Source organism: Engystomops pustulosus, chromosome 3, assembly GCF_040894005.1.
Source record: "Engystomops pustulosus chromosome 3, aEngPut4.maternal, whole genome shotgun sequence".
Taxonomy (NCBI): Eukaryota; Metazoa; Chordata; class Amphibia; order Anura; family Leptodactylidae; genus Engystomops; species Engystomops pustulosus.
Window position 1 is genome coordinate 82,895,591 of NC_092413.1, and position 28,000 is coordinate 82,923,590.

The 28,000-nt window shown below is 46.8% G+C and overlaps 2 long non-coding RNA genes across 2 annotated transcripts in view; both read right to left on the reverse strand.

The window, feature by feature from the left end:
• LOC140121549 (uncharacterized) overlaps positions 1 to 28,000 on the reverse strand; it is a 93,341-nt gene that overhangs the window by 46,626 nt on the left and 18,715 nt on the right. The gene's annotated exons all lie outside the window — the stretch shown is intronic.
• LOC140121548 (uncharacterized) lies at positions 14,959 to 28,000 on the reverse strand. Its single transcript, XR_011854124.1, has 3 exons — positions 27,470 to 28,000; positions 18,087 to 18,207; positions 14,959 to 16,593 (listed from the first exon to the last, which is right to left on the reverse strand). It is a non-coding gene; the product is annotated as an uncharacterized lncRNA (long non-coding RNA).

Here is a 28,000-nt window from a genome sequence, read left to right on the forward strand (position 1 = left end):
CAGTCACTGGGTAAGTGCTTCTGGTTTATAATGATTCATAATGGTTCATTTTGATGGTAGATTTCCTTTAACCCCTTACCGAGGCGTGACATATAGTTACGTCACGCATCAGATGCTAGTGATTGGAGAGGGCTCACGGGCTGAGCCCCCTCCATAGCCAGTAAGTGTTTTCTGCAAATTGCAGAAAATACATACTGGTAACATCGGCAATCGCTGACGGCAGCATTAAAGAGCTGGTGGCATGTGGCCAATGCCATCTTGGTTTGGATCCTCTCTCCCCCTTTGCTATGACAGCCTGGGCTCACACAAAGACGCATTGTAATAGATGATGTGGAAAATCCCCATATACTGTCATACTGTAGTTAAAGTATCCTAAATAAAAATGAAAAAAAAAAATTTAAAACCCCCCCTAAAAATAGAAATCACCCCTCTTTCCCTAGAACTCATTTAAATAAACAGTAAAAATCATAAACATGTTAGGCATCAGCGCGTCCCAAAATGGCCGATCTATCAAAATATAATAACCGTTATTTCCGGCATTTAACAACATAATGGAAAATAGCGCCCAAATTTGAAAATGGCGCTTATTTGCCATTTTGAAAATGGTAGCAATAAAAACTTAGTCAAATGTCACAACTAATTATACCACATACAGATATGTACACTGTATGTATGAAAATTTGTCCCAGAATGTGGCAAAATGAAGAATTCTTTTTTTGTACAGGAGGTTTTAATTTTTGTAAATGTATGAAAACATAATAAACCTATATAAGTTTGGTATCCCGGTGATTGTACAGACCCAAAGAAAAAAAGTAGACATGTCATTGCGGGTGCACAGTGAAAGCTGTAAAATCCAAACCCATGAGAAAAAGGCACAAATCCATCACACAGCATGGAACATTAAATAAAAAACAAAAAGGGCCTCATATTTAAGGGGTTAAACTTGATGTGTTCAGTTGGAGAGGTGGAGGGGTGAAAGATCCTCACCACTCCCCTATCCATAGGAAACCTTGCTGCCGGGCCATATGTACAGGAAAAGATAGAGCATGTGCAACACCCCTGCCAATGCATAGGCAGGTGGGTAGTTGCGAATAGCACCCTCTCCATGTCAAGATACATCTGGTGAGCCTGATTAACTCATCCAGAGGAAAATCCAAGGAGAACTTGTAATTGCAGAGTGTGCAGCACACCTTCAATGCTGCCACAGATTCTAATCCCAGGAACTTCTAGTGCCTCAGGCCTACTGCCTGACCAGGGCCAGGATTATAGGCGGGGCTCCTACCATCTCGCCCCCGCAGGGGGCCCCCACCAGCTGGTCGGGTCCCGTTAGTTTGATATGCGGCGCCAAGGCTTCCTGTCAGCTTACTGTCCCTGCGAGCGATGCACTGCAGACCCGCCGCTGTCACTCTCTAAGAATGATGCACAGCAGCGGGTGTGCAGCACATCACTCCCATGCAGGGACAGTAAGCTGACAATGCGCGATACAGTGGCGGTGACGTGCCGCCGGCCAGCACTTTTGGCCACCTGCTCACATCCTAAACCACAGTCAGCTGTTACTGTGAAGCCGAGCTTCAGAGCATCGCTCCCTCTTAGCAGGGAGGACTTGGCAATTCCCCCAGTGGGCTGCAGCTTCTGCACCTGTATGTCCTGCAGCTACATAGGTCCACCTGTGTAGCGTGGAGGACCGATGGAAATGAACAGCATGGAGGCAGCCAGAGGCGGGAGCAACTTTCACAGCTCCAGGGTAATGTATGAAACATCAAACAATTGTGATCTACATCTGTAAAACTTTAAGTGTATGTGGGGGAGGGGGCACTGACACTGACTGGGATCCCCCCCATCTCCCCTCCACCCCACCCGCGATCGCGACCCCCCCCAACACCCATCGCCCACCCCACCCCCCGCGCGATCGTGACCCCCCCCCCCAGACCTGTGGGAAACAAGATGTCACAAGAAGGGGCGAAGCCTCCTCTCAGTGCAGGAACTAGAGGAGCTGTGCTGTGTCAACAAACTACACGTGGAGAAGGGTAAGTGGCTGTATACATGTTTACATGGGACTGCATGGCTGGCGTGGCTCTATACATGTTTACATGGGACTGCATGGCTGGTGTGGCTCTATACATGTTTACATGGGACTGCACGGCTGGTGTGGCTGAGGCTTATGTTACATGGGAGTGCATGGCTGGTGTGGCTGAGGCTTATGTTACATGGGACTACATGGCTGATGTGGCTGAGGCTTATGTTACATGGGACTGGATGGCTGGCTTGACTGAGGCGTATGTTATATGGGACTGCATGGCTGGTGTGGCTGAGGCTTATGTTACATGGGACTGCATGGCTGGTGTGACTGAGGCGTATGTTACATGGGACTCCATGGCTGGTGTGGCTGAGGCGTATGTTACATGGGACTGCATGGCTGGTGTGGCTGAGGCTTATGTTACATGGGACTCCATGGCTGGTGTGGCTGAGGCTTATGTTACATGGGACTGGGGGGAAGGGGCTGAGGCTTATGTTACATGGGACTGGGGGGTAGGGGCTGAGGCTTATGTTACATGGGACTGCATGGCTGGTGTGGCTGAGTCTTATGTTACATGGGACTGGGGGGTAGGGGCTGAGGTTTATGTTACATGGGACTGCATGGCTGGCGTGGCTGAAGCTTATGTTACATGGGACTGGGGGGTAGGGGCTGAGGCTTATGTTACATGGGACTGCATGGCTGGTGTGGCTGAGGTGTATGTTACATGGGACTGCATGGCTGGTGTGGCTGAGGCGTATGTTACATGGGACTGCATGGCTGGTGTGGCTGAAGTGTATGTTACATGGGACTGCATGGCTGGTGTGGCTGAGGTGTATGTTACATGGGACTGGGGGGTAGGGGCTGAGCTGTACGTTACATGGCACTGCGTGTCTGGTGCAGGCTGATATGTATGTTACATGGGCCTGTGGCGGAGGTGGATGGTACATGGGACTGCATGGCTGGTGCAGGCTGAGGTATATGTTACATGGGACTGTATGTAGCTGTGTTACTGGGAGCGAGGCGGCTGTATGTAGCTGTGTTATTGGGGGCAAGGCGGCTGTATGTAGCTGTGTTATTGGAGGTGAGGCGGCTGTATGTAGATGTGTTACTGGGGCTGAGGCGGCTGTATGTAGCTGTGTTACTGGGGGCGAGGCGGCTGTATGTAGCTGTGTTATGGGGGTGAGGCGGCTGTATGTGGCTGTGTTACTGGGGGTGAGGCGGCTGTATGTAGATGTGTTATTGGGGCTGAGGCGGCTGTATGTAGCTGTGTTACTGGGGGCGAGGCGGCTGTATGTAGCAGTGTTACTGGGGGCGAGGCGGCTGTATGTAGATGTGTTACTGGGGGCAAGGCGGCTGTATGTAGCTGTGTTATTGGGGGCGAGGCGGCTGTACGTAGCAGTGTTACTGGGGGCGAGGCGGCTGTATGTAGCTGTGTTACTGGGGGCGAGGCGGCTGTACGTAGCTGTGTTATTGGGGGTGAGGCGGCTGTATGTAGCTGTGTTACTGGGGGCGAGGCGGCTGTATGTAGATGTGTTATTGGGGCTGAGGCGGCTGTATGTAGCTGTGTTACTGGGGGCGAGGCGGCTGTATGTAGCAGTGTTACTGGGGGCGAGGCGGCTGTATGTAGATGTGTTACTGGGGGCAAGGCGGCTGTATGTAGTTGTGTTATTGGGGGCGAGGCAGCTGTATGTAGCTGTGTTACTGGGGGCGAGGCGGCTGTATGTAGATGTGTTAATGGGGGCAAGGCGGCTGTATGTAGCTGTGTTACTGGGGGCAAGGCGGCTGTATGTAGCTGTGTTACTGGGGGCGAGGCGGCTGTATGTAGCTGTGTTACTGGGGGCGAGGCGGCTGTATGTAGCAGTGTTACTGGGGGCGAGGCGGCTATATGTAGATGTGTTACTGGGGGCATGGCGGCTGTATGTAGCTGTGTTACTGGGGGCGAGGCGGCTGTATGTAGCTGTGTTACTGGGGGCGAGGCGGCTGTACGTAGCTGTGTTACTGGGGATTAGGCGGCTGTATGTAGATGTGTTACTGGGGGCGAGGCGGCTGTATGTAGCTGTGTTACTGGTGATAAGGTGGCAGCAGTGTTACTGGGGGTAAGGCGGCTGTATGTAGCTGTGTTACTGGTGATCAGGCGGCTGTATGTGGATGTATTACTAGGCGCGAGGCGGCTGTATGTAGCTGTGTTACTGGGGGTGAGGAGGCTGTATGTAGCTGTGTTACTGGGGGTGAGGCGGCTGTATGTAGCTGTGTTACTGGGGGTGAGGCGGTTGTATGTAGCTGTATTACTGGGAGTCGAAACGGTTGTATGTAGCTGTGTTACTGGGGGCGAGGCCGTTGTATGTAGCTGTGTTACTGGGGGTGAGGCGGCTGTATGTAGATGTGTTACTGGGGGCGAGGCGGCTGTATATAGCGGTGTTACTGGGGGTGAGGCGGTTGTATGTAGCGGTGTTACTGAGGGCGAGGCGGCTGTATATAGCGGTGTTACTGCAGGGATAGTGGATAGTGAGCAACAGGATGCCTCCACCAGATTTTGTGCCCAGGGGCCCCCACCAACCTTACTCCAGCCCTGTGCCTAGTCTGGAGGCTCTATCCCAGAGCTGCAGCTTCAACAACTTGGACACAGCTCCACCTCAACTATTCCAGCTTGCATCTACTATCAGGCTGTGTGCACCATTCCTGCGGACCACTCTCCATGACCACTCCAGAAACCCGAAACTGCTGTTTGATCGTTTTGGGCCGTTGCTGTTCAATAAAGAACTGTAAGTTGATTTGCACAATGTGGCCTCCATCTGATCCCTGGATACAGCTGCTTACCACCACGGGCTTCCCCATCAATTACCTATGGACTCATCCTACAGACATTCAGGGGTTGCCCCAGGGAGAAACTAGTACATCAGCCTTTGCCTCCTTATTTCTTGCACACACCACCTGCTGGAGACATGCTAGGCTGTAGGTCAGCCCTACAGTCCCCATACCAAGCACCGTGAAGACAGCGTGGCCTAGGTCCCAATAGCCAGCCACTCCGGTATTCTGGGCGCCGACTGCGTCCAGGCCCACAAGAAAAGGCTGGGGGATGTTGCACATGCTCTATCATTTTTCTGGCAACGGTACAGTACAGTGACACACAGGCACAATGCACTTATATGGCAGCCATATGCTAGCTGCTGTTTGTACAGATAGTTTACAGTCGCCATATACATGTGTGTGAAAGGTACCTTATGTAGTACAAAAAAACACTATAATTTTCATGCTTTTCTTTACCTAACGCTATATCCAGAAAGTTCTTTGTTTACAGGGCCGGACTTGGAATGTTAAGTGGCCCTGGAAAAAACTGTAAAAGTGGCCCCATTCTGTGGGCGGGATCAAAACAAGTAGGCGTGGCCTTGTGATGTGGGTGGATTTACTATACTACAATACAAACTGTTTATAGATGGACTAAATCATCATGTACACCGCAGAGAAAGAGACTTATACTGCCTTCCATATACAGGAATAATGCTTTTATTTTAAGAGAACACAACATAATACTGCCATATATATACACTAAAAACATACTACAATACCTTCTTCGATAAACAAGAATATAACTACTATAATACTGCTCCTATGTACAAGAATATAACTACTATAATACTGCCCCTATATACAAGAATATAACTACTATAATACTGCCCCCTATGTACAAGAATATAACTACTATCATACTGCTCCCTATGTACAAGAATATAACTACTATAATAATGCCCCCCTATGTACAAGTATATAACTACTATAATACTACTCCCCTATGTACAAGAATATAACTACTATAATACTACTCCCCTATGTACAAGAATATAACCACTATAATACTGCCCCTATGTACAGGAATATAACTACTATTACTAGTAGCCAGCCCCCCCCCCAGTATATAGCCAGCCAGCTCCCCAGTATATAGCCAGCCCCCCAGTATATAGCCAGCCAGCCCCCCCTGGATATAGCCAACCCCCTCCAGTATACAGCCAGCCCAATGCCCCCCCAGTATATAGCGAGACAGCCCCTCCCCAGTGTATAGACAGACAGCCCCTCCCCAGTATATAGCCAGCCTGCCCCCCAGTATACAGCCAGCCCACTGTAGTATATAGCCAGCCAAGCCCCACAGTATATAGCCAGCCCCCCAGTATACAGCCAGCCAGTCCCCCTAGTATAGTCAGTCCGCCCAGTATACAGTCAGTCAGTCCCCCCACTATATTTCCCCCCCCCCCAGTATAAAGCCATCCTGCCCCCCTATACATAGCCAGACGGCTCCTCCCTGCATGTACGTCTCCCCAGACGGCCGTGTGAATGAACCCTAAATGCTAGGTAAATGTGATGTAAACATTATGCAAACACAACATGATGTGAATGCAAATGCAATGTTATGGCAAATTCATTGTAAAAATGATGTTAAAGAAAATGCAACATTACCACAAAAGCAATGTAAACACATTTGCTCAAAATGACATTTAACCCCTATGCGGACCTAGACGTAATAGTACATCCCTGCGGGAAAATACATAAGTACGTTCTATAACCCCGGCGTGTATGGGTGTTCCCCCTATGCATCGGATCCGCCTTGCTGCTTACCGACCCTCTTCTGGGTAGCCCTGAGGTCTGCTAAGTGCCACGGGTTTGAACGATCTCTTCTGCAGTCAGATCCCTTCCGGGTCTGACTGTAAACTGTCTGCACATGCGTCTGCGGCTTGACATTCTACTGTAAATGTCTACTTCATTCTTTGGGTCAGTGCGATCACGGTAATACCAAATTTATATACATTTTATAATGTTTTCATACATTTACAAAAATTAAAACCTGTACAAAAAAAATTCTTCATTTTACCATCTTCTGGTGCTAATAACTTTTTCAGACTTCAATGTACGGAGCTGTGGGCGGTGTAATTTTGTGAGACTTTTGATGACGTTTTGAATGCTAACATTTTAGCACTGTATGGCCTTTTGATAACTTTTTATTTGATTTTTTAGATTTTCAAAATGGCAAAAAATTGTATTTTTGACTGGGTGCTAATTTCTGTTACTGCGTTAAACACAGGGAATAACCATTTTTATATTTTGATAGATGGGATACAGGAATACCTAACATGTTTATGATTTTTACTGTTTATTTATATTTAACATGTTTATGATTTTTACTGTTTATTTATATTTATATTTATATCAATTCTAGGGAAAAGGGGGTGATTTGAATTTTTAGTTTTTTTTAAAATATCATTTATTTTAACTTTTTGAATTTTTTTTTTTACTATTTTCAAGACCCCGTAGGGTACTTTAACCAAAGGTTGGCTGATGGATCCTACCATGAACTGCCACACCACTGTATGGCAGTGTGCAGGGATTTTCCTCATCATTCATTACAATGTGCAAATCGTAAGACCCGAAGCTGTAATGGAAACCAATTGCTGCCCCCAATTATGTCAAGGGGAGCTTCGTTCTTCACCAAGATCTTTTTGAAGCTGCCGACTGCAATGGGCAGGTTAACATCGTATACAAGATTATCGCATCCAGGATTCAAATGCCTCCAGCAACTTTGGCGGAAGCATTTACAGGGTTAACAACCGCGATCGGTGCAAGCAACAACCACGGTCGTTACCAGTAGATGTTTGCTGCAATATGCAGCAAACTCCCATCTTGTATGGAGAGGACTCAGCCCGTGAGCCCTGCAACCGTCATGTGAGGTAGTACTAAATCACATGTCAGTAAGACGTTAATAGCATTTTAAAAAATCTATTTGTTTTATTATTTCTTTATTTTTTATGCTATGTTATTTTAACCACTTCCCGACATTTGACGTAATAGTACTGCATGTCGGGAGGTGCGTTTATGCATTTTTCAGTACTATTATGTCATGCTTTTGGCACCGTCTCCTGAACGAAGTCAGTAACAGAAGCAGTGGCTGCCAGCTGTATGTTACAGCTGGCAACCAGCTCTAGCACCCGCGATCGGAGTTTCCCTCCGATCGTGGGCATTAACCCCTTGCACGCCGAGGTCCTGTTCATAAAATCGCCACCCCCGTAGTGCTTACCTAGGGGAAGCGATCCTCCACTGGCAGCTCCTGGGTCTGCCAGTGCCCCGGGCTGCGCAGCTTCTTCCACGTGTTACACAGTGTAACACATCTGTATTGTTCAAGCCAACCTGTAAAAGTAAAGAAGTGTAGTTTCTATCATGGGGTAATTTATGGGGTTTTACTTTTATTTAGGCCTCTAAAAATTACTGCATATAGTTTTTCCAACGTTTTATGATCATCTAGATCAGTGATGGCGAACCTATGGCACGCGTGCCAGAGAGGGCACGCAGAGCCCTCTCTGCTGGCACGCGTACCATCTCCCCAGTCTCATCAATGATACCTACCCCTGCCGGGTCCCAGCACTCTGTTGACCGCTCGACCCCGGCTCCAGCTGCCTGCTCGTTCGCGCTTGGCCCACCCTGCTGCCTGCAGAGTCGCGGGGTCCCGATGCCTGCTTGTCCCCGCCCTGCTGCCTGCAGAGTCGCGGGGTCCCGATGCCTGCTTGTCCCCGCCCTGCTGCCTGCAGAGTCGCGGGGTCCTGATGCCTGCGGGGTCCTGGTGCCCGCTGCCTGCGGGGTCCCGGTGCCCGATGCCTGCGAGGTCCCGGTGCCCGATGCCTGCGAGGTCCCGGTGCCCGATGTCTGCGAGGTCCCGGTGCCCCATGCCTCCTGCCTGCTCCTGTGCTCCGACGTCACTCCATCCTCGCCTGCAGAGTCGCGGGGTCCTGATGCCTGCGGGGTCCCGGTGCCCGCTGCCTGCGGGGTCCCGGTGCCCGATGCCTGCGGGGTCCCGGTGCCTGACGTTTCCGTGGCTGCTGCGCTTAGTAAGGCCCTCTATGTGTGTCTGTCTGTCCTGATGCCTGCGGGGTCCCGGTGCCTGACGTTTCCGCGGCTGCTGCACTTAGTAAGGCCCTCTATGTGTGTCTGTCTATGCTGGTGTGAGTGTATTGGAGTGTGTGCTGTGTGAGTGTAGTGGTGTGGAGTGTGTGCTGTGTGAGAGTAGTGGAGTGGAGTGTGTGCTATGTGAGTGTAGTGGAGTGGAGTGTGTGCTGTGTGAGTGTAGTGGAGTGTGCGCAGTGTGAGTGGAGTGTGAGTGGAGTGGAGTGTGCGCTGTGTGAGTGGAGTGTGAGCGGAGTGGAGTGTGCGCAGTGTGAGTGGAGTGGAGTGTGCGCTGTGTCAGTGGAGTGGAGTGTGCGCTGTGTGAGTGGAGTGGAGTGTGCGCTGTGTGAGTGGAGTGGAGTGTGCGCAGTGTGAGTGGAGTGTGCGCAGTGTGAGTGGAGTGTGCGCAGTGTGAGTGGAGTGTGCGCAGTGTGAGCAGAGTAGAGTGTGAGTGGAGTGGAGTGTGCGCAGTGTGAGTGGAGTGTGCGCAGTGTGAGCAGAGTAGAGTGTGAGTGGAGTGGAGTGTGCGCAGTGTGAGTGGAGTGTGCGCAGTGTGAGTGGAGTGGAGTGTGTGCTGTGTGTGCAGTGTGAGCGTAGTGTGCGCGGCGTATTACCAAAATTTTCATACTCCTCCTCGGGTAAAAATACTCCTCAAAAATGGTGAGAGGAGTATTATTACCCTTCTGGAAAAATGTTAGTGCGACCTCTGATAATGGTCTTTATGCTATTTATGTGGTTGTAATGGTGGCCTCATGATGTCAAAGTGTTATTTGTCTCTTGTATAGAAGTATTGTCGCGCTATTGGACTAAACTGCTGTGTTGGCACCTTGCACTAGAAACGTCGCCTTTGGTTTGCAGTTTGGGTCTCTTAAAGGTTCGCCATCACTGATCTAGCTCATTATTTTATGCTTTTTTAGTTGGATAGTAATACCATTTCATCCGAATTTTTATAGTACCAATAAATGGTCTTAACAATGAGATTTTTATGTTTGCAATTGTATTGCTTTCTGCAATTGATTCACCAAAAGAATAATACATTCCCCATTACTTTATAATCCCACAGCAAATCTTTAATGATGGGATAGGATTTATTTTTATTATTTCTCTATCGCTTTAAGCTTGTTACACAAACTTGTAAATATGGAAAAATATATTCATCCTTTAACCCCTTAGTGACCAAGCTCATCTGCACCGTGATGACCAAGGCCTATTTTTCAAAACCAGCATGTGTCCGGTAATACCGTATATACTTGAGTATAAGCTGACCCGAGTATAAGCCAAGCCACCTAATTTTACCACCAAAAATTGGCAAAACCTATTGACTAGAGCAGAGGTCCCCAACCGCCGGTCCGCGGACCAGGACCGGGCCGTTGGATTTTAGCAGCCGGTCCGCGCATGGGCGCGCGCCTCCTGCTGTAAGAGGGGGCGGCACAGTGTTCCCGCCAGCCGGCCCGCACTCCAGCCGGCAAGAGGCTCCCTGCGCCAGCTGGCACTGAGCTGCCGCCTGCCCCTTCTGCCGGCCGGAAAGCGCCGAGTTCCCGCCGGCCGCCCGGTACCGAGCTCCCGTTTGCACGCCCTCCGGCCACCATCATTCTCCCGCCCGCGCTCTGGTCCCTGCCTGCCGAAACCAAGCTGCCCGCCCCCAGGCACCGAGCTCCTGTCCGTATGCCAGTTGGCTGGCACCATGCTGCGGCAGCCCACTGGACAGCACCAGGTGCCCGGCTCCTCCACTCCCCGCATACCTGTCAGGACCATAAAAAAAGTGTTTGTGTATGTATATGTGTGTGTATATATGCTGTATGAGTGTTTATGTATATTCTGTATATGGTTTGTGTGTGTGTGTATATATATATATGTGTGTGTGTGTATGTGCAGTGTGTGCATATGCTGTATATACTGTTTGTATATGTGTGTATATATGCTGTATGTATATGTAGTATTTGTGATATTTATCAGAGCTTCTATTTTGTACTACATTGCAATACGCTGTATACATTTTATACAACATGGCGGTACGCAGTATGCATTTCATATTACATGGCGGTATGCTGTATGCATTTTATACTACACAGCTGCATGCTGTATGCATTTTATACTACATGACAGTACGCTGTATGCATTTTATACTACATGGCGGCACATTGTATTCATTTTATACTAAATGGCAGTACGCTGTATGCATTTTATACTACAGCGTGGCACGCTGTATGCATTTTATACTACATGGCGGCACACTGTATGCATTTTATACAACACGGCCGCACGCTGTCTGTATTTTATACTACATGGTGGTATGCTGTATGCATTTTATATTACATGGCCGCACGCTGTATGCATTTTATACTACATGGCGGCACGCTGTATGCATTTTATACTACATGGCGGTATGCTGTATGCATTTTATACTACGTGGCGATACGCTGTATGCATTTTATACTACATGGCGATACGCTGTATGCATTTTATACCACATGGCGGTATGCTGTATGCATTTTATACTACATGGCCATACGCTGTATGCATTTTATACTACATGGCGATACGCTGTATGCATTTTATACTACATGGCGATACGCTGTATGCATTTTATACTACATGGTGATACGCTGTATGCATTTTATACTACATGGCGATACGCTGTATGCATTTTGCATTGCTTTATTTTTACACCAAACCAATATGATGGATCTGGTCCGGACACTCCCTGATATCTTATATTATAAGCTCCACCCCTCCATAACCCCACCCCATATGACCAAAGCCCCGCCCCCACCGGGCCATGGAAAACTGGTCTAGCTTAAAGCCGGTCCCTGGTGCAAAAAAGGTTGGGGACCTCTGGACTAGAGTATAAGCTGAGGGTGGGAAATGCATTGGTCATAGCCTCCCCAGTAGTATATAGCCTGCGATCGCAAGTTGAGGTAAAATTGCATGTTTAAAAACGCAACTAGAATGCCACCTGTGAATGTGGCCTCAGGCCTCAGATAAATTTTGGGACGCAGTAATACCTAATACAGGCGGTCCCCTACTTAAGGACACCCGACTTACAGACAACCCATAGTTACAGACGGACCCCTCTGCCCACTGTGACCTCTGGTGAAGCTCTCTGGATGCTTTACTATAGTCCCAGACTGCAATGATCAGCTGTAAGATGTCTGTAATGAAGCTTTATTGATAATTCTTGGTCCAATTACACCAAAAATTTTGAAACTCCAATTGTCACTGGGGCAAAGGAAAAAAAATTGTCTAGAACTTCCATTATAAAATATACAGTTTCGACTTACATACAAATTCAACTTAAGAACAAACCTCCAGACCCTATCTTGTATGTAACTGCCTGTATGTTGTTTTTTTAAACCTTTTTTCACTTTTTAAAAATAATTTTTTTATGTGTTGGGGGCTTTCGGGACATTTTAATGAATTTTATTTTTTTCATTTTATTTCTTTTTTGTGTGTTTTTTTTCCTTTTTTATGTTTACACTACCTGCATATGAATTAGTGATCATGTGATCACGATCACTAGTTCATACTAATTCACTGCAATAACCATGCAACAGGGGTTCAACGGACCTCTGCTCTCAGGATCCGATCCTATTACTGTGACCCACAAAGATTAGCAAGTAAGGCTAACTTGCTCTGGCTGGAGAACATCTTTAACCCCTTAACGACTTGGCCTTTTTTAGTTTTTTCACTTCCATTTTTCACTCACCACCTTCAAAAATCTATAACTTTTTATTTTTCCACATAAAGAGCTGTGTGATGGCTTATTTTCTGCGTAACAAATTGCACTTCATAGTGACAGTATTTAATATTCCATGGCGTGTACTGGGAAGGCGGGAAAAAAATTCCAAATGCAGTGAAAATGTTGAAAAAACACTTTTGCGACGTTTTCTTGTGGGCTGGGATTTTGCAGTTTTCACTCTGCGTCCAAAATGACAGGTCTACTTTATTCTTTGGGTCGATACAAGCATGTGGATACCAAATTTGTATAGGTTTTATAATGTTTTCAGACTTAAGACTTACCGGCCCGCGAGCCCTCTCCATGCACCGGGACCCTGCATGCGCCGTACTAGTATGGCGCGCGTCGGGAAGGGGTTAATGTCATCAAAGGACAATAAACACTGATTGTTCTGCATATCAATTAGGGTAGAGGTACAGCTTAACCCTTACTGGACTCATCTTTCATTTTTATTTGTTTAATTTTTATTTGTAGAAACCTATGTAAGGTGTCGTTTTATGAGATGAGCGCTGACATTTTAATTCATATCAATTTGGGACCTAATATGACTGTGTGATAATCTTTTATTCAAATATTCATGGAATGAAAAATGGTGAAAAACTGTTGATTCAGACATTTTGGCGCTATTTTCCTTTACGGTATATATGATCGAGAATAATCTAATATTTTAATAGAACGGGTATTTTAAGGATGTGGTGATGCCTAGCATGTTTATGATTTTACTGTTTATTTTTATACGTGCTGGGGTAATGGGGGATTCAGACTTTTTTTTAATATTTTTTAAAAAACTTTTCTTTCTATTATTTCAGACCCTCTAGGGTACTTTAACCCTGCAGGGTCTGATTGGAGTATATAGTAATTTTAATGCTGATGTCTACCCGCTGTGTATGGAGCCACTGAACTCTCACCATACATACCCCGCAGCACCGTGTATAGTATTTTTTTAAAAATTATTTTCAAGTTAACTCAAATTATGAAGGTGCGGTCACAGGTGGAGTTTTTAAATGCATTGCAGAAACACATGCATTTTCCAAGTTACCATGTGATTGGCTAGTTTTAAAGCATTTTTCTTCACTGCTGGAAGTCAGCTGTGAAAATGTTAAAACAGCTGCTAACACTTCTAGTAATGAAGAAAAATTCTTTCAAACAAGCCGAACACATGATATCATGTAAAATGCATGCGTTTCTGCAATGCATTTAAAAACTAATTGCAAACACCATGGGGCAGATTTATCAAGCTGTTGGAAAGTCAGAATATTTCTAGTTGCCCATGGCAACCAATCACAGCTCCAATTCAAAATATTCATGAGCACTGGTAAAATGAAAGCTGAGCTGTGATTGGTTGCCATGGGCAACTAGAAATATTCTGACTTTCAGACAGCTTGAATCAGCCCCCATGTGTGACCGCACCCTGAGGCCAAGTTCACCCAATGCAATTGAAACTGCATCAGTTTTCAGATGGTTTTTGGTGCCGTTTCTTATTTCAACATGAATTGAACAGGTGAATTATATTTATTGAACAGTTCTCCCCTTTAAAATGAAATTCACTTGTTCAGTTCATGTCATTGTGCTAGTGCGGCCTTGGGCACACTGTGGTCACGGTGCTTGGTATGGGGCAGGTCTCCAGCAGGTGGTGTGTGCAAGAAATATGGAGGGAGAGCTGATGCAATGGTTTCTCCCTGGGGCAAGCCCTGAGGTCTCTGTAGGATGAGTTCCTGGGTAATTGATGGGGAAGCTCGTGGTGGTAAGCAGTCGTATCCAGGGATCAGATGGAGGAAATGTTGTACAAATCAACTTACAGTTCTTTATTGAACAGCAGGCAACAACCAGAAACGCGTAACAGCAGATTCCTTAAGCTGGAAAGGTCAAGGAAGAGCAGGTCCACAGGAAAGGGGCATGCAGGCTGGGCTGGTTCAGATGGAACTGAGTCCAAGTGGTGGAAGCTGCAGTTCTGGACTTAAGTCTCTGGACTTGCCTAGGACGCTGGCTGTTAGTGATGGGTAATTCGTGAACGAGCTGGCACAAAGAGCCGGCTTATTCGCGTGATTGACGTAAGCTGGCTCCCCTCAGTGAGGCAATGGCTCACTAAATCCTGCCCCTAAACGGCTCACCACGCCCCTTTAACCTGATAAAATTGGGTTAAAAGTGGTGTGGGGTGACTGACCGCCCTGCAGCTCCCTATTATATATTTAATAGGGAGGCGTTCAGAAGCCAGAAGAGCCGGCTCTTCTTAGTGAGCGGAGCATAATGAGCCAGCTCACTAAGAAGAGCTGGAATTCCCATCACTACTGGCTGTGCCAGACAGACCATGAGGTCTGGTCTTGTCTGCAGACTCTATACAAGGACCATGTGCTTCCGCCAAGCCGGAGCTTATATACTCCCCTAGTCAGGTTGCAGCACCTCTCCAATCACCTTCCAGCTTGCATAACAGACACATCATTGGATAATTATATACACCAGTTAACTGTTGCCTTACCAGGCAGCATCTACAGCTGCAATTACACTCCTAGCATTATCCTAGCATTATCTTCTAGATGAGTTGCGCGAGCTCACCAGTTAGATTAGGTAGATTTCTAGACTGGAGATCAAAATGAGAGAACAATGCATGATCACTTGATTTTTTCAGAAATAATGTAAGCTACATTGTTCAACATTTTATGGATTTTTTTTATGGGGTACCCCATATCACTAGCAATGACTGTAGCATAGAGAAAGATTATAATTGAATTTTCTGAAGGCTACAACACTCACCAGTCAATACAAAGTGTACAGGCCTTTGCTTTGAATTACTTCAGCAGATCTGCAGCCACAGGACATAGTCGCACTGCTCTGTGACTGTTTTGGATTCCTTGGCCATAACTTTGTCACCAAGGATTTTCCAGAGATTTTCCTTTGGGTTTCGATCAGTACTCATCAGGACCCATTTTGCTCTGTGACAGAAGGTATTGTCCTGCATTAAAAAATTGCTGGCTGATTGAGTGAATGCAAGGAAGGAACCAAGTGTTGTTGAAGAAGGTTCTGATACATACTTTCATTAACTCTGCAATATAGTGGTATGAGAGGTTCAACTCCTGCTGCAGAAAATATTCCCCAAACCATGACACTTTCTCCACCAACTTTCACCGACTTCCTTACACACACTGGGTTCAGTCTTTCGCCAATTCGTGGACAAACATAATGTATTCCATCAGATCCAAATAAATTCAACCTGCTTTAATCAATAAAATGGACTGTGGGACACTTTTCCTCTGTCAACACAATGGGACACATTTACTAAGGGTCCACGGACCACAATTCTGTCGGGTTTCCCGAATATTTCCTTTTTGCACCGAATTGCCCCGGGTTTGTGGTGCATGCAATCGGATTGTGCCGCATTGGCGCCGGCTTGCATGCGACAGAAATCAGAGGGGGGGGGGCGTGCCGTTGTACAACCCGACTGAATCAGACAAACTGCGGAATTTAAAAACGAAATTGTGTTGCAAGATCAAGCACTTACGTGCACCAAGAAGAAGAAGGTGAACTCCGGTGGACCTCAGCAGGGACGCCACACATAAAGGAAATTGGACGTATGACTTTAGTGAATCGCGGCAAACCTGAATCATCGTCGGACAACGCACAGCGGGGATTGCGACAATACCAGGTAAGTAAATCTGCTCCAATATGCTCCTCAAGGTAAGTCAAGTTCCAGCTACAGTTTTGAAACGATTACCCATGGGGATTCTGTTCATTATCCTGCATCAGCCTTTTTGGGAGATTTGAATAAGTTTGTGGTGTTGCAAAGATACAATATTTTAAAAATCACAGACTTTGAATGAACAACTTTTCTTGCTAGGGTCACTCTTTGGTTTTTCCTCTGGACAACCTGCTGATGGAGGTTTTTAAGTCACTTTGGAACTTCGCACCATTTTTGTGAAAAAATCTGGGAAAAATGAAAAGTTAGGCAGCCAGTTTATCAGATAATTAAGAAAATTAAGGCCCCTTCCACACTTGCGTTGCAGATCACGTCAAAGTCTGATCAGGGTGCGATCAGGGTTTGGTCAGTGAAAAACTGACATTTTGCATAAGAGTTCAATCAGTTTTCAGTCAGAATTTGTTCAGTGTCTCAGTTTTTCACGCGCGTTTTCAACGCGTTTTTCACGCGCAGATAATGCGAGTGAAAAGGGCTCAGGACTGAGTTCTATCTTTTCTATTGCAATTGATGCATGAAAAACGCATTGCACTTGCATGTGTCTCAGAGTGCAATGCGTTTTTGATGCATCTCCATAGACTTGTATGGTGCGTTTTTCACACGCATGACTTGCAAAAGTAGAGCATGTCGAGATTTAAACGCAATTTAAAAAAAACATGCGTGTGTGTGCGTGAAAAAAAATGCAAGTCTGAAAAGACCCATTGATTACAATGGGTCAGGGTGCAATGCAAGTTCTGCACGTCAAAAGCACGCGCAGTACACGCGCGTGAAAAACTTCAAGTGTGAAAGGGGTCTTACACTAATAATTTACAACTATCTGAAAGTGTTCTCTTATGTTGATCAGTGGTCTTTTACAATTCTATAATTTATATTTTTAAGCAGTGCACATCTTTTTGTTTCATATAACTAATGTTAGGATATATTCACCTAGTACAACACAATGGGGCAGATTTATCAAGCTGTCTGAAAGTCAGAATATTTCTAGTTGCCCATGGCGACCAAATACAGATCCCCTTTAAAATATTCATGAGCACTGGTAAAATGAAAGCTGAGCTGTGATTGCTTGCCATGGGCAACTAGAAATAGTCTCACTTTCAGACAGCTTGATAAATCTGCCCCAATGAACTTGACAATTGCCCAAATTCTGGGTCATTACACTCATTTTAAATGGTGTTCGTCGTGAGCATTCTGCATCCACGTCTGGTTTATAATTGAAAGACAAGACAAGTGAAATGTTCTACTCCACTGAGACAAAAAGTCTGGGGGTTAACGGAAAGATATTGATGTATATACTTTAGTGGATAGGCACAGAATTATACATTTTTATATCTTATTGATCTCTCCATAGGTTTTATTAAGTTTATTATTGTAGATTTTTTAGGGCAATGCATATTTCTACATTTTCTTTGTAAATGTACATACCAGTTCTGTATTTAATCCTATTCTGAGCAGATATCACTGGCTGGATAATATTATATTCTGTAGACCATATAAACTTATGAAACTACTCACTCACCAGTGGTAGTTCAAGGTAACCACAGATGACCTTATCAATATAAGACTTCCACAATCAATCATCTAGAGGGTGACATGATACATCTTGTGAACTAATGCCTCTCTAACAAGCTGTCCATATAAGATGAGATATCAAAAAAGTTGATATTTCCATTGTCATAGTTGTAAAGCTTTGGAAAGCTGTAAAATGTTGATTATGAGGAACTTACCTGCAGGGTACTGACTTTTTCAGATATTTCAAACCTGGAATTTCCAGCTACAAATGTTGAGATACTATGCAGCTCTAGGCCTCATCGTTTTACTACATGCTATTTGTGTGGGCACAGGAAGCTAAAGATGAAAAAAGGAGGAACGAAATCTATAAAATCTTCCATAGTAAAAAGCACAGTAACATTATCTCAGAGCAACCTAAATGGCTTTGTGGTTGTTCAATACCCATTTTAGAGCTAGGCAATAACAAGCCTGATACACAGTCTTAATTTAGCTGGGCCCTCTCCAACCAGATGCCATTTATAATACTATAGTCCACTACATCCTCTGCACCTCCTTTAACTACATCCCTGAGATTAACGATTAAGAAAGGATATTCATGCTCTACTTCAGGCGACGGGGGGTGTGGCTGAAAGAGGGTGCGAGTGAGAGAGGCTGTGTCCGAGCTTCGCGTTGACCGAAAGGAGAGACCAGCGGGACTCAACACTTCAACATCACTTGATTCTCCTGTGGCCTCCATGACCAGATATGTTCAAGGAGCGATGTAGCCGGGCGCATCTAATGGCGCCCAGAGCGGGATCTCACAGCGGTGGGGGCTGCGTATATTTATATGGGTTGCCAGATTCTGTTTATTCTGGGGGCCTCTATATATTAATAAGGGGGGGGCAGATTATTATTATACTGGGGGGGCTATATATATTTATATGGGGGGCAGATTATGATTATACTGGGGGGGCTGTATATATTTATATGGGGGGGCAGATTATGATTATACTGGGGGGGGGGCTGTATATATTTATATGAGGCCAAATTCTTATTTTCCTGTGGGGGGGGGGGGCTGTATATATTTATATGGGGCCTGATACTGTTTATATTGGGGGGCCTATAAAAATAATATATTCATTAGGGGGTACTATATATTTACATTAATCAGGATAGCACTTATATAAAATCACATGTAACATAATAACAGGGTGTGATATATTAGTTATAAAATACAATAGATTACTTTGCATCATGTAAAACAAATGTTGGGGGGGTCTGTATTAATAAATTAGGGGTGTTGTATATTGATTGCTGTTGTGCCTACTATAATTTCAGTAGAATATTTATATATATAATGAAGGGATGATCTATATGTGTGGAGTGTCTGGTCAGTTGTTTTGTGAGGAGTATATATTATTTAGGAGCGCAGTGTTGTTATCCAGGAGACTTCATACTGTAAGTGACTGTGGTATTTTTAGGGACGCCAGGTGGAGATGTGTTGCAATGAGCTATGTGATCGGTAATGTGACCGATGCTAAAGATGCAAGGAGGAGAATTTGAGAAATTAGAGTCTTTTGAAATCATGAGCCATTGATATTTCACAAAAGACTTAGATAAGGAACCAGATTTAGAAAGTTGTTAAATGTTTAACCACTTATTTGTATTGTTTACCATCGCTATAATTTCAAGTGTTCAAATGCTACTGTCTTACTATGAAAAAAAAATATAAAAGAAAATTTAAAAACTCATTTCTGAAGATGATAATGTTTAGTTAGTTTCCGGACTCACAAGATAATGAGGACCCTTTACATGGGTTGCAAGCTTATGCATTTTTGACTGTAAAGTTAATTTACATTAATTTACATTATAATTTTTCCTGAAATTATGTTATTTAACATAGGCCAAAATTAAGTACACTCATTCTTTTTTTAAATAAAATTTTAAGAAACATTTACATTTATGAAAAGCATGTGTCTCTGTTCATATGTTTTATGTTTGTTTTATGAGGCTTACAACAAAAACGCACAAAAAAAACAAAAGCCTCATGTTAAGATAACATCCAAAAAACAAAAACTGCAGAAAAACCGAGCCCAGAGTGTGATTGTACAGAATGCCAACTGGATGGGGGACTATGACCATACATAAATGAACATTGTTGTGGTGGGGTAGAGGCTAAACCATAGACAGGGGCGTGGATCCAAGCAGCAAGACAATCTCTACATTAGGTAGCTGATCAGTGTAGTCATATTGGAGGGTCTTAAAGGACATCTACCACCAGGATCAGGATGAAAGACTGTATGCAAATGAGCATGAGGAGCTCCAGGCTCCATTAACAACTGTGGAACCTTGAGACCCTCAGGCTCATTTGTATGCAGTCCTTCATCCTGGTGGTAGATGTCCTTAAAACATGCACAACGGTACACACGCTCGGTAGGTGACACCCCCCCTGATCACCTGATCCATCACCCGCATCACGTGCCCCGACGTGACGTCACCATCACGTGGTGGGTCACGTGTTCCGGGTGGGATACAGGTGGGGGAGTGTCCCCCCGGGATGGCGTGCGCTCAATAACGCTGACCGGAAATGATATCTACCACCTGACAGGTACAGAGAGGTTTTCCCCTCTACCATTGGTCACTGCTTATTTAAAAACCCAGGTGTTCTAGTCACACATTACCCCCAGACGAAGGCTAGCGCCGAAACGCGCGTCGGGGCTTTTGTGTCAGACGGCAGGCGAACTAACTACAATGGGTACGTGCAATACGATTACTTCACTGCTTTCATGATAAATATATTTGTTTGCTCTTAGAGTAAGATATATAATAGAGTTGTCTCATTTGTTTCATGATAAGCTACAATGAATCTGTGTGCTCTTAGATTAAGATATGCCCCCATTTGGATGCACAGGCACTATGCACTTTAAACATTGTACACTGATTTTAGGATTATTCCTCCTCTTGGACTCATAGCATATCTCCTCAGGCACACCTCCCTTAGGAGGCCAGCACCCATTCCCATGTATCACCCTGCAAGATTTGTCTGATTTTGTGTAGTGTCTCCGCTTCCCCTTCTATGTGACCAGCCTGTTCTTTCTGTTTTTAAATTGTTTGTCATTTGATTTGTAATAAAGATATAATCGTACTTTACAATTCTTTGGTTGGAATGGCTTTTTTGTAGATAGGTTTTGTGTTTATTGAAGTCAACCACGATGTACATGTAGGAGTCTACTACAACAGTGGAATATGAGAAGGAAACCCAGGGAAATATAGATTGAAATCATATGTTATATGTTACTACATTCCCTCCACTGTATGTATATACGTGCAGCTGCATTGTTAGTACTACATGTTGCTTTAAGTAGAACCCAAAAATAAACAACAATGGAATGGACAAATGGGAATGTGCATGGTAGAAGGTAAGTACATGTACTTTTTTATAGCCTCATGCATACATCATGAACCAGGGGCATTCATATTAAATTTACATATGATTTCCTTAAAACTGAGGTAAAAATAAAAATACTCATGTTCCAACATCCATAACATTAGAAAGAAAGGACAGATGTCTTAGACAATTGGCCTGATCTTCTGCAACCTTTCTCTTTGGCTTTTTGCCGATATTGGTAGGTCCAGCGGGTTTTGATGTTCTTTACAGTAACAATAAAAAATAAATAAAATGGGGCACATCTCCTTCACCAGTTCTTCCCAGGCTGGTTCCTTCCTGGCACAATCTTGGTTCGCCATGGGTTTTTATCAGGTGGTGTATCTGGACAAGTATGATCACATTTACGACTTAAAGGTATGTAATTCTCCTCAGGAACAAATTTTACTTAACAACTTCACTCCACACAATGCAAAAATCTAGCAATCACATGATCTAGACTTACCTAGCTTCAAAATGCAGGAACGGGCCACAACTGGCTGACAACCAGTGTCACTAGCTATGAAAACGTCACGTTATACTATACACCGCTCCGTGTACCGAATTATGAAAAAGGTTTTCATTTTTTTTTAAATCTATTTGAGGGGTTGGCCACTTTTCAAAAAATTTCTTCAATCACATATTCCTCTGAATGTATATGTACCTGTTTGTTTGCCTGCTTTAGCCATTTCCTGTTCTCACCATGCTGCCCTCTACATACACACAGCTTCCTCTATTTCAATGCTCCAGCCAGTCCTCATGGCGTTACCCACTGTGCCCCTTACTCTCAAAGTCTGTCTCACTGACAGACACAGAAAGGGGGAGGGGAGGCCCCACAAGAAAATGGCGTAAATGCATTTTATTGAAAATTTCACCACATTTGGGATTTTTTTCCTGCTTCTAAGTACATAATGACATACCTCCCAACTTTTGGGCAAGAGAAAGAGGGACACAAAGCCCCTCCCCTTTTTCTAAACCACGCCCACTGTCCCACCCACAGGCATAGTATAATATCTACCTTGATGGTGCCCCCATGGTACAACACCCCTTAATTTGCCCCCATGGTACAACACCCCTTAATTTGCCCCCCCCCCCTTCCCGTGGACCAATATAATATCCCCTAATGCAACTCTGCAACATGTAAACCATATAAGACCCCTCTTTAATTTTATTCTGCCTTTACATTTGCACTTTTATTTATCTCCCCAAACTTACACATAATACTATCTGAACTCCTACACCTACCCCTTCTCACATGGTGTAGTCACAGTTCTCTATCCTCCTCATTTTGTTCCCTTCTGTCCTCCATCCTCCTCCTGTAGCCCCCTTTCCTATATCCTTCTCCTGTTCTCTATCCTCCTCATTCTGTGGCCTCCTGTCCTCCAGCCTCCTCCTGTAGCCTCCTGTCCTCCAGCCTCCTCCTGTAGTCTCCTGGCCTCTATCCTCCTCCTGTAGCCTCCTGTCCTCCAGCCTCCTCCTGTAACTCCTGTCCTCCATCCTCCTCCTGTAACCTCCTGTCCTCCATCCTCCTCCTGTAGCTCCTGTCCTCCATCCTAATCCTGTAGCCTCCTGTCCTCTACCCTTCTCCTGTAGCCTCCTGTCCTCTACCCTTCTCCTGTAGCCTCCTGTCCTCTATCCTCCTCCTGTAGCCTCCTGTCCTCTATCCTCCTCCTGTAGCCTCCTGTCCTCTATCCTCCTCCTGTAGCCTCCTGTCCTCTATCCTCCTCCTGTAGCCTCCTGTCCTCTATCCTCCTCCTGTAGCCTCCTGTCCTCCATCCTCCTCCTGTAGCCTTCTGTCCTCTATCCTCTTCCTGTAGCTCCTGTCCTCTATCCTCCTCCTGTAGCTCCTGTCCTCCATCCTCCTCCTGTAACTCCTGTCCTCCATCCTCCTCCTGTAACCTCCTGTCCTCCATCCTCCTCCTGTAGCTCCTGTCCTCCATCCTCCTCCTGTAGCTCCTGTCCTCTACCCTCCTCTTGTAGCCTCCTGTCCTCTATCCTCCTCCTGTCCTCTATCCTCCTCCTGTAGCCTCCTGTCCCCCAGCCTCCTCTAGCATCATCCTGTCCTCCAGCCTCCTGTCCCCCAACCTCCTCTAGCTTCATCCTGTCCTCCAGCCTCCTGTCCCCCAGCCTCCTCCAGCATCATCCTGTCCCCCAGCCTCCTCCTCCTGTACCCCAGCCTCCTCTAGCATCATCCTGTCCTCCAGCCTCCTCTAGCATCATCCTGTCCTCCAGCCTCCTGTCCCCCAGCCTCCTCCAGCATCATCCTGTCCTCCAGCCTCCTGTCCCCCAGCCTCCTCCTCCTGTACCCCAGCCTCCTCTAGCATCATCCTGTCCTCCAGCCTCCTCTAGCATCATCCTGTCCTCCAGCCTCCTGTCCCCCAGCCTCCTCTAGCATCATCCTGTCCTCCAGCCTCCTGTCCCCCAGCCTCCTCTAGCATCATCCTGTCCTCCAGCCTCCTCCTCCTGTACCCCAGCCTCCTTCAGCATCATCCTGTCCTCCAGCCTCCTCCTCCTGTACCCCAGCCTCCTCTAGCATCATCCTGTCCTCCAGCCTCCTGTCCCCCAGCCTCCTCTAGCATCATCCTGTCCTCCAGCCTCCTCCTCCTGTACCCCAGCCTCCTTCAGCATCATCCTGTCCTCCAGCCTCCTCCTCCTGTACCCCAGCCTCCTCTAGCACCATCCTGTCCTCCAGCCTCCTGTCCCCCAGCCTTCTCCAGCATCATCCTGTCCTCCATCCTCCTGTCCCCCAGCCTTCTCCTCCTGTCCCCCAGCCTCTTCCAGCATCATCGTGTCCCCCCAGCCTCCTTTCCCCCAGCCTCCTCCTCCTGTCCCCCAGCCTCTTCCAGCATCATCGTGTCCCCCCAGCCTCCTCCTCCTGTCCCCCACCCTCCTCCAGCATCATCCTGTCCCCCAGCCTCCTCCTCCTGTACCACAGCATCCATCATCCTGTCCTCCAGCCCCCTGTCCCCCAGCCTTCTCCTCCTGTCCCCCAGCCTCCTCCAGCATCATCGTGTCCCCCCAGCCTCCTTTCCCCCAGCCTCCTCCTCCTGTACCCCAGCCTCCTCCAGTTTCCTTCTCCTGTCCCCAAGGATACCAAAATTATAGGTTTTATAATGATTTTATACTTTTACAAAAATTAAAACCTCCTCTTCATATTGCCATCTTCTGATGCTAAGTTGTTCTTTTTAGTGGTCTTGTTTTAGAGTGCAGAACATTTTTTATATCACTTTTTAGAGCATTTTTTTAAAAGGTTTTAATTAAAAATCTTTTTTTGGAAAGTTTTTTTGCGTTTTTTTCTCCGGCGTTTACCGTGCAGGTCCAGTAACGATTCTTTTTTACAGATTGTTACATACCAAAATACCGTATATATTCCGGCGTATAAGACGACTTTTGAAGACAGAAAAATCTTCTGTCTTGTCTGGGGTCGTCTTATACGCCGGTAATCCCGACCGCCCGCCGTGTATTCACGGGCTGAGCCCTCACCATAGCCGGTAAGTCTTTGCTGCATATTGCAGCGAAAACACCGGTTTTCACAGCGATGGCTGCCGGCAGCCTCAAAAATCTGCCGGCAGCCTCAAAAAGACATCGGGGCGCATACTCGCCCTCCGGTGGCCCCGATGTCTGCGCGGCTCGTCTTCAGCCTACCGCGCCGTCTTCTTTCTTCTGCCAGGCGCCGCCATGTTTTTCCCCGGGGCAGCGCCTAGTATGACGTCAGCAGCGGCGCATCATACTAGGCGCCTGCCGGGGAAGATCAATGGCGGCGCCCGGCAGAAGAAAGAAGACGGCGCGGAAGACTGAAGATGAGCCGCGCGGACATCAGGGGAGCAGCGCTGCACATTGGGGCCACCGGAGGGTGAGTATATAAGTTTTTTTTTTAATGCTGGGCTGTGCTGTATACTACTGGGGGCATTGCTGTATACTACTGGGGGCTGTGCTGTATACTACTGGGGGCAAGCTGTATACTACTGGGGGCAGTGCTGTATACTACTGGGGGCAGTGCTGTATACTACTGGGGGCTGGGCTGTATACTACTGGGGGCTGGGCTGTATACTACTGGGGGCAGTGCTGTATACTACTGGGGGCTGTGCTGTATACTACTGGGGGCTGTGCTGTATACTACTGGGGGCTGTGCTGTATACTACTAGGGGCAGTGCTGTATACTACTGGGGGCAGTGCTGTATACTAATGGGGGCAGTGCTGTATACTACTGGGGGCTGTGCTGTATACTACTGGGGGCAGGCTGTATACTACTGGGGGCAGGCTGTATACTACTGGGGGCTGTGCTGTATACTACTGGGGGCTGTATACTACTGGGGGCTGTGCTGTATACTACTGGGGGCAAGCTGCATACTACTGGGGGCAGTGCTGTATACTACTGGGGGCAAGCTGCATACTACTGGGGGCAGTGCTGTATACTACTGGGGGCAGTGCTGTATACTACTGGGGGCAGTGCTGTATACTACTGGGGGCAGTGCTGTATACTACTGGGGGCTGTGCTGTATACTACTGGGGGCAGTGCTGTATACTACTGGGGGCTGTGCTGCATACTACTGGGGGCAGTGCTGTATACTACTGGGGGCAGTGCTGTATACTACTGGGGGCAGTGCTGTATAGTACTGGGGGCAGTGCTGTATAGTACTGGGGGCAGTGCTGTATACTACTGGGGGCTGTGCTGTATACTACTGGGGGCAGTGCTGTATACTACTGGGGGCTGTGCTGTATACTACTGGGGGCAGTGCTGTATACTACTGGGGGCAGTGCTGTATACTACTGGGGGCAGTGCTGTATACTACTGTGGGCTGTGCTGTATACTACTGGGGGCAAGCTGTATACTACTGGGGGCAGTGCTGTATACTACTGGGGGCAGTGCTGTATACTACTGGGGGCAGTGCTGTATACTACTGGGGGCTGTGCTGTATACTACTGGGGGCAGGCTGTATACTACTGGGGGCTGTGCTGTATACTACTGGGGGCTGTGCTGTATACTACTGGGGGCAGTGCTGTATACTACTGGGGGCTGTGCTGTATACTACTGGGGGCAGGCTGTATACTACTGGGGGCTGTGCTGTATACTACTGGGGGCTGTGCTGTATACTACTGGGGGCTGTGCTGTATACTACTGGGGGCAGTGCTGTATACTACTGGGGGCAGTGCTGTATACTACTGGAGGCTGTGCTGTATACTACTGGGGGCTGTGCTGTATACTACTGGGGGCTGTATACTACTGGGGGCAGTGCTGTATACTACTGGGGGCTGTGCTGTATACTACTGGGGGCTGTGCTGTAATGGTAATGTTGTTGTTGTATGCCTTATGTTTATGAGCGACAGTTTTCCTGCTATATACCTGCATGTCATAAGAATTTACATTAAAAAAAGGACCATGTTAAATTCAAATCAGTTTTTTTTAAAATTTTTATCTGTGTTTTGTATGCGTTGGAAAAGGGGTAGTCTTATACGGCGAATATATCTTAAACTCTATATTTTAAACAGGAAAGTAGGGGATCGTCTTATACGCCGGAATATACGGTATATGTATGTGTGTGGGGGTTGTGTTTTTGTGTGTTTTATACTTTATTAAGTGTTTTTATGGGAAAGTGACATTTTAGGGGCTTATAATTTCATGTATTTATTTTTTATTCAAGTCCAATACACTGCTCTACAATACTTCTTCATTGTAGAGCAGTGTAAACTGTCTTCCAGGGAGATTGTGCAGCCCCAGGGCACTTGGCAGTCCTCGGGGCTGCCCAGAAGAGGAACAGCCTTACACGCCGTGATCATGCATGACCTCGGCGTGTAAGGGGTTAACACCCGCGATCGGAGTCAGCTCCGATCGCGGGTGTTACAGCGCGGTGTCAGCTGTGATAGACAGCTGCCAGCCGCGGCTTCTGGTGCCGGCTCTGTTCGTGAGCCGGTGCCAGAAGCGGGACGCTATACTACGTCCCGGTGCGCTAAGTATCTAGCCACAGGGACGTGGTATAACGTCCAGGTGTGCCTAGGGGTTAATAGCTCACTGATGGCTATATCCCCCTTGGTGTGGAGAAGGGAAAAATAATCGCAATGTCTGGCGGTTCACAAGACATTGCGATTATTTCAGGGCTTGTATGTCACAAAGCTGCCATACAAGTCCTGATAGAGGTGTCCTGTCACCCAGCACACACAGCTACAGGTCAGTGTGGGGGTCAGGCTGTGTCCTACCTCATCCCTGCTGTGCAGATTCTCCTAATGGACGTCTGTAGCCTCTGGAGGGGGGCACATCACACAGGCTGCCCCCTCCACCTCCACAGCTTCATGAGCAGAGGGTCTCCGGGTCACACAGCAGCAGACCCTCCTGAAGATTCCTCCTCAGAGATCGTGGCAGCTCACACAGGGGGGGAGGAGGAGGAGGGGCCGTGCTGTGCCATGCTCTGTGCTGGGAGCTCACGATCTCCAGGTGACACCCCCCCTCCCCCCTGTTGATTCCTCTTTAGACATCCCGCGGCAGCTCACACAGGGGGAGGGGGGCGGCCCGGGGGAGGAGAAGGAGGGGCCGTGCACTGCTGTGAGCTCTGCCTTCACAGCCTCCGCGCTGCCTCCTCTGTCTCTGCAGCCGGTGTGTCCCGGGACCAGGAGACGGGACAAAGTCTCTTGGCCCGGGACAATGCAGAGGAAAGCGTGATAACCTCTTAACCTCCCGGGGCGGCGGGACACAGCTGAAAAACCGTGAAAGTCCCGCCGAAACCGGGACGG